Source organism: Lithobates pipiens, unplaced genomic scaffold (assembly GCF_037356315.1).
Source record: "Lithobates pipiens isolate NorthernLeopardFrog02 unplaced genomic scaffold, aLitPip1_a1.2 Scaffold_24, whole genome shotgun sequence".
NCBI classification, from domain to species: domain Eukaryota; kingdom Metazoa; phylum Chordata; class Amphibia; order Anura; family Ranidae; genus Lithobates; species Lithobates pipiens.
The window spans coordinates 21533477-21543971 of record NW_027507786.1 but is presented as its reverse complement, the minus strand read 5'-3'; the positions used below and the strand labels follow the sequence as shown (position 1 = coordinate 21543971).

Here is a 10495-nt window from a genome sequence, read left to right as displayed (position 1 = left end):
GAGTACTCAGGTCCAGGCAGAGATTAGGGCAGGCATGATAGTGTAGTCAGGTCCAGGCAGAGATCAGGGCAGGCGGGGCAAAGTACTCAGGTCCAGGCAGAGATTAGGGCAGGCATGACAGAGTAGTCAGGTCCAGGCAGAGATCAGGGCAGGCGAGGGCAGAGTACTCAGGTCCAGGCACAGAGATCAGGGCAGGCGGGGCAGAGTACTCAGGTCCAGGCAGAGATTAGGGCAGGCATGACAGAGTACTTAGGTCCAGGCAGAGATCAGGGCAGGCGGGGAAGAGTACTCAGGTCCAGGCAGAGATCAGGGCAGGCGGGGCAGAGTACTCAGGTCCAGGCAGAGATTAGGGCAGGTGGGGCAGAGTACTCAGGTCCAGGCACAGAGATCAGGGCAGGCGGGGCAGAGTACTCAGGTCCAGGCAGAGATTAGGGCAGGCATGACAGAGTAGTCAGGTCCAGGCAGAGATCAGGGCAGGCAGGGCAGATTACTCAGGTCCAGGCAGAGATCAGGGCAGGCGGGGCAGAGTACTCAGTTCCAGGCAGAGATCAGGGCAGGCGGGGCAGAGTACTCAGGTCCAGGCAGAGATCAGGGCAGGCGGGGCAGAGTACTCAGGTTCAGGCAGAGATTAGGGCAGGCCAGGCAGAGTACTTAGGTCCAGGAAGAGATCAGGGCAGGCGGGGCAGAGTACTCAGGTCCAGGAAGAGATTAGGGCAGGCGGGGCAGAGTACTCATGTCCAGGCAGATATCAGGGCAGGGAGGACAGAGTAGTCAGGTCCAGGCAGAGATTAGGGCAGGCGGGGCAGAGTACTCATGTCCAGGCAGATATCAGGGCAGGGAGGACAGAGTAGTCAGGCCCAGGCAGAGATCAGGGCAGGCGGGGCAGAGTACTCAGTTCCAGGCAGAGATCAGGGCAGGCGGGGCAGAGTACTCAGGTCCAGGCAGAGATCAGGGCAGGCGGGGCAGAGTACTCAGGTCCAGGAAGAGATCAGGGCAGGCGGGGCAGAGTACTGAGGTCCAGGCAGATATCAGGGCAGGGAGGACAGATTAGTCAGGCCCAGGCAGAGATCAGGGCAGGAGCGGCAGAGTACTCAGGTTCAGGCAGAGATCAGGGCAGGCGGGGCAGAGAACTCAGGTCCAGAAAGAGATCAGGGCAGGCGGGGCAGAGAACTCAGGTCCAGGTAGAGATTAGGGCAGGCGGGGCAGAGTACTCAGGTCCAGGCAGAGATCAGGGCAGGGAGGACAGAGTAGTGAGGTCCAGGCAGAGATCACATAAGGCAGGAAAGAGTAGTCAGGTCCAGGCAAGTCCTGGGGGTCAGTCTGTGAGGGGGTCAGTTTGTGGGGGGTCAATCTGTATTGGGGTCAGATCGTTGGGAAGTTGGTTTGTGGGAGGGGTCAGTCTCTTTGTGAGGGGCCATTCTGTGGAGTCAGTTTTTGGGGGGGTCAGTCTGTGATGGGGGTCAGTCTGTTGGGAGGTTGGTTTGTGGGAGGGTTCAGTCTGTGTAAGGGGCTATTCTGTGGGGTCAGCCTTTGGGGGGCAGTCTGGGATGGGGGTCTGTCTGTAATGGGGGTCATTCTATGGGGGGTCAGTCTGTGATGGGGGTCAGTCTGTAATGGGGTCAGTCTTTGGGGGGGTCAGTTTTTGGGGGATCAGTCTGTGATGGGGGTCATTCTGTTACGGGGCAGTGATGGGGTCAGTCTGTGATGGGGTCAGTCTGTTGGGAGGTTGGTTTGTGGGGGGGGGGGGGCATTCTGTGTAAGGGGCTATTCTGTGGGGTCAGATTTTGGGGGGCAGTCTGTGATGGGGATCAATCTGTGAGAGGTCAGTCTGTGAGGGGTCAGTCTGTTGAAGGGTTAGTTTGTGGGAGGGGTCAGTCTGTGATGGGGGTCAGTCTGTGAGGGGTCAGTCTGTTGGAGGGTTAGTTTGTGGGAGGGGTCAGTCTGTGTGCGAGGGGCCATTCTGTGGGGTCAGTATTTGGGGGGCAGTCTGTGATGGGGGTCAGTCTGTGAGGGGTCAGTGATGGGGATCAGTCTGGGATGGGGTTAGTTTGTGGGGGCGGTCAATCTGTATGTGCGGAGCTATTCTGTAGGGGCTTCGTTTGTGGGGGGGGGCGGCCCAGTCTGTGGGGGGGGGGCATCCATTATCTGTCTGCATTGCATAAGGAAGTAGAGAGACCCAGTGATGACATCACCAGGTCTATAATAAGATAAATAATGAAAAGAGAAAGATTTGATATAATAAAGGAGTGTGTTGAGGAGGGGTGGGGGAGGGGGGAAGGCAAACTATAAGCAGATTAAACTTCAGCTTTAAAGGTGACTTATTTTTATTTTTTTACATTTTTCTTTCCATTTTTCCCCAACCAATCAAAACATTTTTTAGCATTTGTTTCCTCTTTCAGAATTGCAGACTTTAGAAAAACGTAAAGCGATGTTTTTCCTGATCTTCATATTAGAAAATTAGATTATATTATATATTTTCATATGAGAAGATTATTCCCTTAAAGTATCATTGTATACGATTGATAGGAGATGGTTCTACAATCAATGTATGGAGTCCCAGCCGTCCCTACGAAGGGTTAACACCGCGGCTCTGACATTAGCGCCGAGCAGGGATGCCGGAGGTTCCCACCAATGTAATTATATGATTAGAATTCCACAATCTTTAAATGTGCCGCGGCTTACAGTCGGATCTGATTAGGTAATTGAGTTAAAAGAAATCAGCGCAGTGGAAACACAACGGCCTTTCTAATGGACGGCGGACATTTCTTCCAAGAACTCCTGAAAAGTCGATATGCGTCCAAGACGTCCATTTCCGTAAAGAGCCGGCGCTTAGTAAAAGGTGACAGAGAGAAATATGAGGCCAGAGACAGCAGCACTCCGCATTACCGCGCTTGGCGTGCGCCGCGACCATCAACAGCCGTAATAGAATTCCATTTCTCTTATTGGACTCGCAGCCGATTGCCGTATTACCTCCATAAAGGGCAATTAACCCCAAATAGGGTCTGTGGGATTTTTACATTTAGGAAGCGACGAACCCGGCAATAGAATGTCAGCGTCTCAACGTCTCCTCAGACCGCAGACAGACAATTACCTTCTGACATTTTCATCTAAAAACACATAAAAGCAAAAAAACTGTACAAAAAGTGTAATACCATTAATGATAATTATAAATCCTGAATGATTATAATAATAATGATAGAAGAAGAGGAAGAAAGAAGAGAGAAAGGAGAAGAAAGAAGTAAAAGGAAGACGATGAAAGAAGGAAGAAGAAAGAATAAAGGAGAAGAATAAGAAGGAAGAAGAAAAAAGGAAGCAGAAGGAAAAAGAAGGAAGTAGAAGGAAGAAGAAAAATGAAGAAGAAGGAAGAAGAAGAAAAAAAGGAAGCAAAAGGGGAAAGAAGGAAGAAGAAAGAGGGAAGCAGAAGGAAGAAGAAAACAAAGTAAGAAGAAAGAAAAAAAAAAGGAAGAAGAAAGATGGAAGAAGAACATAGAAAGAAGAAAGAAGGAAGAATGAAGAAAAAAGAAAGAAGAAAGATTAAGGAAGAAGGAGGAAGAAGGAAGAAGAAGGAAGAAGGAAGAAGAAAGATGGAAGAAGAACATAAAAAGAAGGAAGAAGAAAGATGGAAGAAGAACATAGAAAGAAGCGGAAGAAGAAAGAAGAAAGAATAAAGAAGAAGAAAGAATAGGGGGGAAGAAGAAGAAAAAAGAAGAAAAAGGGAAGAAAAAGGGGAAGAAGGAAGAAGAAGAAAAATGGAAGAAGAACCTAGAAAAAAGGAAGGAAGAATGAAGAAGAAAGAAGAAATATGATGAAAGAAGGAAGAAGAAAGAAGGAGGAAGAAGAAAGAAAAAAGATGATGAAAGAAGGAAGAAGAAGGAAGAAGAAGGAAGAAGGAAGAAGGAAGAAAGAAGAAGAAGAAGGGAGAAGGAAGAAGAAGAAAGAAGAAAGAAGAAGAAGAAGAAGAAGAAGAAGAAGAAAGAATAAGGAAGAAGAAGAAAGAATAAGGAATAAGAAGAAAGGAGAAGGAAGAAGAAGAAAGAAGAAAGAATAAGGAAGAAGAAGAAAGTAGAAGGAATAAGAAGAAAGGAGATGGAAGAAGAAAAAAGAAGAAAGAATAAGGAAGAAGAAGAAAGGAGAAGGAATAAGAAGAAAGGAGATGGAAGAAGAAAAAAGAAGAAAGAATAAGGAAGAAGAAGAAAGGAGAAGGAATAAGAAGAAAGGAGAAGGAAGAAGAAGAAAGAATAAGGAAGAAGAAGAAAGGAGAAGGAAGAAGAAGAAAGGAGAAGGAAGAAGAAGAAAGAATAAGGAAGAAGAAGAAAGGAGAAGGAAGAAGAAGAAAGGAGAAGGAAGAAGAAGAAAGGAGAAGGAAGAAGAAGAAAGAATAAGGAAGAAGAAGAAAGGAGAAGGAAGAAGAAGGAAGAAGAAGAAAGAATAAGGAAGAAGAAGAAAGGAGAAGGAAGAAGAAGGAAGAAGAAGAAAGAATAAGGAAGAAGAAGAAAGGAGAAGGAAGAAGAAGAAAGAATAAGGAAGAAGAAGAAAGGAGAAGGAAGAAGAAGAAAGAAGAAAGAATAAGGAAGAAGAAGAAATGAGAAGGAAGAAGAAGAAAGAAGAAGAAGAAGAAGGAAGAAGAAAGAAGGATAGGTGTTCATAGCCTATGGCAGTAGGATGCAGAGCTCAAACACATAACCCTGTATATATAGTGTCAGTAGAGCAGTGTCAGTAGTTTTTATTTTTATTTTTATTTTTATTTTTTTTACAAATTTTTTTATATATATATTTCTTTTCCCTACAATTTAGGAGCCCCATTTGGTGAAATGGCAGGGGTCAAAATAGGGGGAATCTGCAGCACATGGGGTGATTAGGGTGTGCCCAGGAACACCTGGCACACCCTGTGCACATGCCTATGGAAAGAAGAAAGAATAAGGGAGAAGAAGAAAACGGAAGAGAGAAGGAAGAAGAAAGAAGAAGAAAAAAGGAAGCAGAGGAGAAAAGAAGGAAGAAGAAAGAGGGAAGCACACGGAAGAAGAAAACAAAGGAAGAAGAAGAAAGAATATTATCTGGCATATCCAGACAAAGCATTAAGCTCTCCCACATCCATAAGGAAGGTGCCAAAACCACAGATTTTCCACAGCTGATTCCTCAGCAATGGCAGTACGACTGTTAGAAATAGAAGTCAGGTATATTGTTAAGCTGACCACACAACATTATACAGTTTTCTTATTCACTTTCATTTAGATTTACCTTCAACTTTAAATGTAGTGCAAGGACCTGCCTCACTGCATACAAATTAAAATAGTTTGAACTCATATTATATGGTTTTGGTAAATCTAAAGGAAAATGTTTACACAAAAATTGTATAATGTATGGCCGGTCTTAAAGCGGGAGTCCGCCGGGAGTTCTGCTGTTTTTTTTTTTTTTTTTAAAAGCCAGCAGCTACAAATACTGCAGCTGCTGACTTTTAAAATAAGGACACTTACCCGCCCAGCGCGCCCGCGATGTCGGCACCCGAAGCCGATCTCTCGATCGTCTCTCGGTTGCTGCTGCCGCCATCTTGGGTATGGGAATCAGGAAGTGGAGCCTTGCGGCTTCATTTCCCGGTTCCCTACTGCGCATGCGCGAGTCGCGCTGCGCAATAAGGATGGACCCGCTGCCTCTGGGATCCGTGTGTTTCCCAGCAGGCAGTGGGGGACTTTCGGAAAGGGGCGTGGCTTCTGCAGAATCTATCCCGGAAGTGGGTGCAGATACCTGTACTGTACAGGTACCTGCACCCCCTCCCCCCTGAAAGGTGCCAATTGTGGCGCCGGAGGGGGGGAGGGTTCCGATGAGCGGAAGGTCCACTTTAGGGTGGAGCTCCGCTTTAAAGATACTGGAAATATATCACAACTAGAATGCTTCTTTCACTCTCACTTCTGTATTCCAGAATTGACAGCCGGGAGGCGTTTGGCTGCTATCCAAAACAAAAGAACAGCGCTGCGGTATATGTCAGAGCTATATAAATGTATAATAATAATAGTGTGTGACTGTGGGGGGAGGGGACATTAGAGTGTAAGCTCCTCTGTACAGAGAGTGATGTGACTGTGGGGGGAGGGGACATTAGAGTGTTAGCTCCTCTGTACAGAGACTGATGTGACTGTGGGGGAGGGGACATTAGAGTGTAAGCTCCTCTGTACAGAGACTGATGTGACTGTGGGGGGGAGGGGACATTAGAGTGTAAGCTCCTCTGTACAGAGACTGATGTGACTGTGGGGGGGAGGGGACATTAGAGTGTAAGCTCCTCTGTACAGAGACTGATGTGACTGTGGGGGGAGGGGACATTAGAGTGTAAGCTCCTCTGTACAGAGACTGATGTAACTGTGGGGGGAGGGGACATTAGAGTGTAAGCTCCTCTGCACAGAGACTGATGTGACTGTGGGGGAGGGGACATTAGAGTGTAAGCTCCTCTGTACAGAGACTGATGTGACTGTGGGGGAGGGGACATTAGAGTGTAAGCTCCTCTGTACAGAGACTGATGTGACTGTGGGGGGGAGGGGACATTAGAGTGTAAGCTCCTCTGTACAGAGACTGATGTGACTGGCTCAGTGTTCTCTGTACAGCACTGCGGTATATGTCAGAGCTATAAATAAAGGTGAGGAATAAAATCTATACAATTAGGGGACATTAATGACACTGATATACAGATTTTGCCTCCTATGTTATATAAATAATGTTTTCGCCGTCTGTATTTGTAATATTTATCTCTCTGCCCCTCATTGATGGATTTGATGACGAATGCAGACAAGAGGATGATTGTCCAATCTATTCTCTATAAAACCCTGGAAATCGGGGAATGTGGACGGAGCGGAAGACATGGGCACTTCAGCGCCGTCACAGCTGGTTCAGCCGGGTAACCTGTGACATCCCATTAATAGAGCTCTCAGTGTAATAGAAGGGGGGCTCAGAGGTGCCTTCGCTCCGCCACATTCATTAATAACAGAATATTCTAACAAGGATGTTTGTACTGAAACTCATTTTATATAATTGGATCACACGACCGCATTGTGTTATTAATTATCTTCACTTTCCAGTGTGTTACACTAATGACATAGGAAGGCTCCGCTGGTTACCTGGGGCTGCTGAATAGTGATTGTGCTTTGCTGTTCTTCTGTTTCAATCACAAGCAATGCAATGGTCGCTGCAATGGAGGATGATAACGTTTTTCTGCATTTTTTTCAGCTTTTGTTATTTCAAGATGAGGAACCGATCCACAAATCAGATGCATAAAAAAAAAAAAAAAAAACACTTTCTTTTAATCCCAGACCAACTGCAGTGTTAAAGAGGAGTTCCAGTCTAGAACTAACTAAGCCTAAACCTGCTTCCACACCCCCTTTCCCGCAGCATTCATGCATGCATTCAGCATTCCAGAGGAAGACGTACAAGACATGATCCAGAGGAAGGTGTGTAAAACAGGATCCAGAGGAAGGCGTACAAGACATGATCCAGAGGAAGGCGTGTAAAACAGGATCCAGAGGAAGGCGTACAAGACATGATCCAGAGGAAGGCGTGTAAAACAGGATCCAGAGGAAGGCGTGTAAAACAGGATCCAGAGGAAGGCGTGTAAAACAGGATCCAGAGGAAGGCGTGTAAAACATGATCCAGAGGAAGGCGTGTAAAACAGGATCCCTAATGGAAGGCATGTAAAACATGATCCAGAGGAAGGCGTGTAAAACAGGATCCAGAGGAAGGCGTGTAAAACAGGATCCAGAGGAAGGCGTGTAAAACATGATCCAGAGGAAGGCGTGTAAAACATGATCCCTAATGGAAGGCATGTAAAACAAGATCCAGAGGAAGGCGTGTAAAACAGGATCCAGAGGAAGGCGTGTAAAACAGGATCCAGAGGAAGGCGTGTAAAACAGGATCCAGAGGAAGGCGTGTAAAACAGGATCCAGAGGAAGGCGTGTAAAACAGGATCCCTAATGGAAGGCATGTAAAACATGATCCAGAGGAAGGCGTGTAAAACAGGATCCAGAGGAAGGCGTGTAAAACAGGATCCAGAGGAAGGCGTGTAAAACAGGATCCAGAGGAAGGCATGTAAAACATGATCCAGAGGAAGGCGTGTAAAACATGATCCAGAGGAAGGCGTGTAAAACAGGATCCAGAGGAAGGCGTGTAAAACATGATCCCTAATGGAAGGCATGTAAAACATGATCCAGAGGAAGGCGTGTAAAACAGGATCCAGAGGAAGGCGTGTAAAACATGATCCAGAGGAAGGCGTGTAAAACAGGATCCAAAGGAAGGCGTGTAAAACATGATCCAGAGGAAGACGTGTAAAACAGGATCCAGAGGAAGACGTGTAAAACAAGATCCAGAGGAGGGCGTGTAAAACATGATCCAGAAGAAGGCGTGTAAAACATGATCCAGAGGAGGGCGTGTAAAACATGATCCAGAGAAGGGCGTGTAAAACATGATCCAGAGAAGGGCGTGTAAAACAGGATCCAGAGGAAGGCGTACAAGACATGATCCAGAGGAAGGCATGTAAAACAGGATCCAGAGGAAGGCGTGTAAAACAGGATCCAGAGGAAGGCGTGTAAAACAGGATCCAGAGGAAGACGTACAAGACGTGATCTGGAGGAAGACGTGTAAAACAGGATCCAGAGGAAGGCGTGTAAAACAGGATCCAGAGGAAGGCGTGTAAAACAGGATCCAGAGGAAGGCGTGTAAAACAGGATCCAGAGGAAGGCGTACAAGACGTGATCTGGAGGAAGATGTACAAGACATGATCCAAGGGAGGAAAACGTATAAGACATGATGCAGAGGAAGATGTATAAGCCCTTGTACACACGGTCGGACATTCCGACAACCAAATCCGTCGGATTTTGTCTGTCGGATTTTGAAACTGTTGCGTACACACGGTCGGACAAAGTTGTCGGAAAATCTGATCGTTCAGAACGTGATGACGTTATTTCGTTACGATGGGACTACGTTCAGGCTAGTAGCCAATAGCTTTGGTGTAGGAATTTGATCTGAGCATGCGTGGCACTTTGTCTGATCGGAATTCTCTGCACATGATCGGACAAGGTCCGATCGGATCATTTTGTCGGAAAATTTTACCAACAAGTTGGAAAAGTTGGTCCGTCGGATACTCAGACGGAAACAGTCCGGTGGAGACCACACACAGTCAGAATATCCGACAAAACTGTCCGATCGGACACATTCTGTCGGAATCTCCAACCGTGTGTACAAGGGCTAAGACATTCATGCTCCCTGCAACAAAACTGCCCCCTAAGACATGTTATGTAGACATCCCAGGAGACATCGGGGGCCGCAATGTCATTCTCGCCTAGATGAGAAAGAGTGGAGCAATTAAAAAAGGTGAGAATGCAAGCTCTAATCGGAAGAGGGAAGGAGGAGGAGCCAGAAGGAAGAAAGTTTACAAGTAAAAAACATAAAAAGTAAAGTAAAGATTCCCCCTGATGAAGCCACGTGACTGCATGGCGTAACACGTAGGAGAGGGGGCTGGATGACGTCACCACGCTCCGTACATGAGGCAGTGTGATATCTATACATCTGGAAAAGCTGACTGATACTGCTTTTGGATGCATATTACACAACTGTATATGCTGGAAAAGTTTGGTGAGCTTTGGCACCTGTTAAAAATGAGTGTATATCTGGAAGATTTGGGGAGCAATAAATTGTTTTTAAGGATAAAGCTACTATGTTTGGTGGTTTCTCTTTTTCTATGCGCGGCTGAGTGGAGGTATTGAGAGGGATAAGTACATTTAATGGTATATCGGCAGAGATATTGAGCAGCAGCTGTGAAGATCACCAGTCTGGGAACATTTCAATAAGTCCACCATCGCTTCTCGGCCTTTTGGCTAAGATTAAGTGTAGTATCTGTTCTTATCAGTTACCAGGAGGTGGCGCTTGCTTCTGTCCCTGTTCTACAGCGAGGTGGAGCAGGAGTGGCGGTTGCTATGCAAAACCTGCTGGCGTGAAGGTAACCTGAAGCGGTTCATACCCGAAAGGGAAGCCTGGGGGTGGAGGAGGGTGGATGGGGGTGGAAGAGGGTCGTGGAGGATGGGGGATGGGGGTGGAGGAGGGTGGAGAATGGGGGGTGGGGGTAGAGTAGGGTGGAGGAGGGTGGAGAATGGGGGATGGGGGTGGAGGAGGGTGGATGGTGGTGATGTGAGGTGAAGGATGTCGAGGACCGCTTGCCTCTGAAGAAGAAGAGTTGACAAAAAAATTTGATACTTAGAAGCTAGGGTTGCACCGATACTGGTATTGGTGCCGATACTAACCATTGCATGTGCAAATGCTCCGATACCTGAAACTTTCGGCTCAGTTCTTTCAGCTTTCAGCGGGATTCCCCCACTGACAGCTGAACGAAAAAGCCGCCAATTATCGGTTGTTAAGGAGGGGGCCGCCACGTCCTTAACAACCGATGACTCAGTCAGCTGTCAGCGGGGTTCCCGTGTTGACAGCTGAAGTGCTAACAAGTCCTGGCAATTGGACCTCTCAAAAA

General features: G+C 46.8%; 1 pseudogene; it reads left to right on the top strand.

Annotated features, from left to right (window-relative positions):
• Positions 1–9828: 9828 nt before the first annotated feature.
• On the top strand, positions 9829–9961 carry LOC143929737 (U2 spliceosomal RNA; annotated as a pseudogene).
• Positions 9962–10495: the final 534 nt, after the last annotated feature.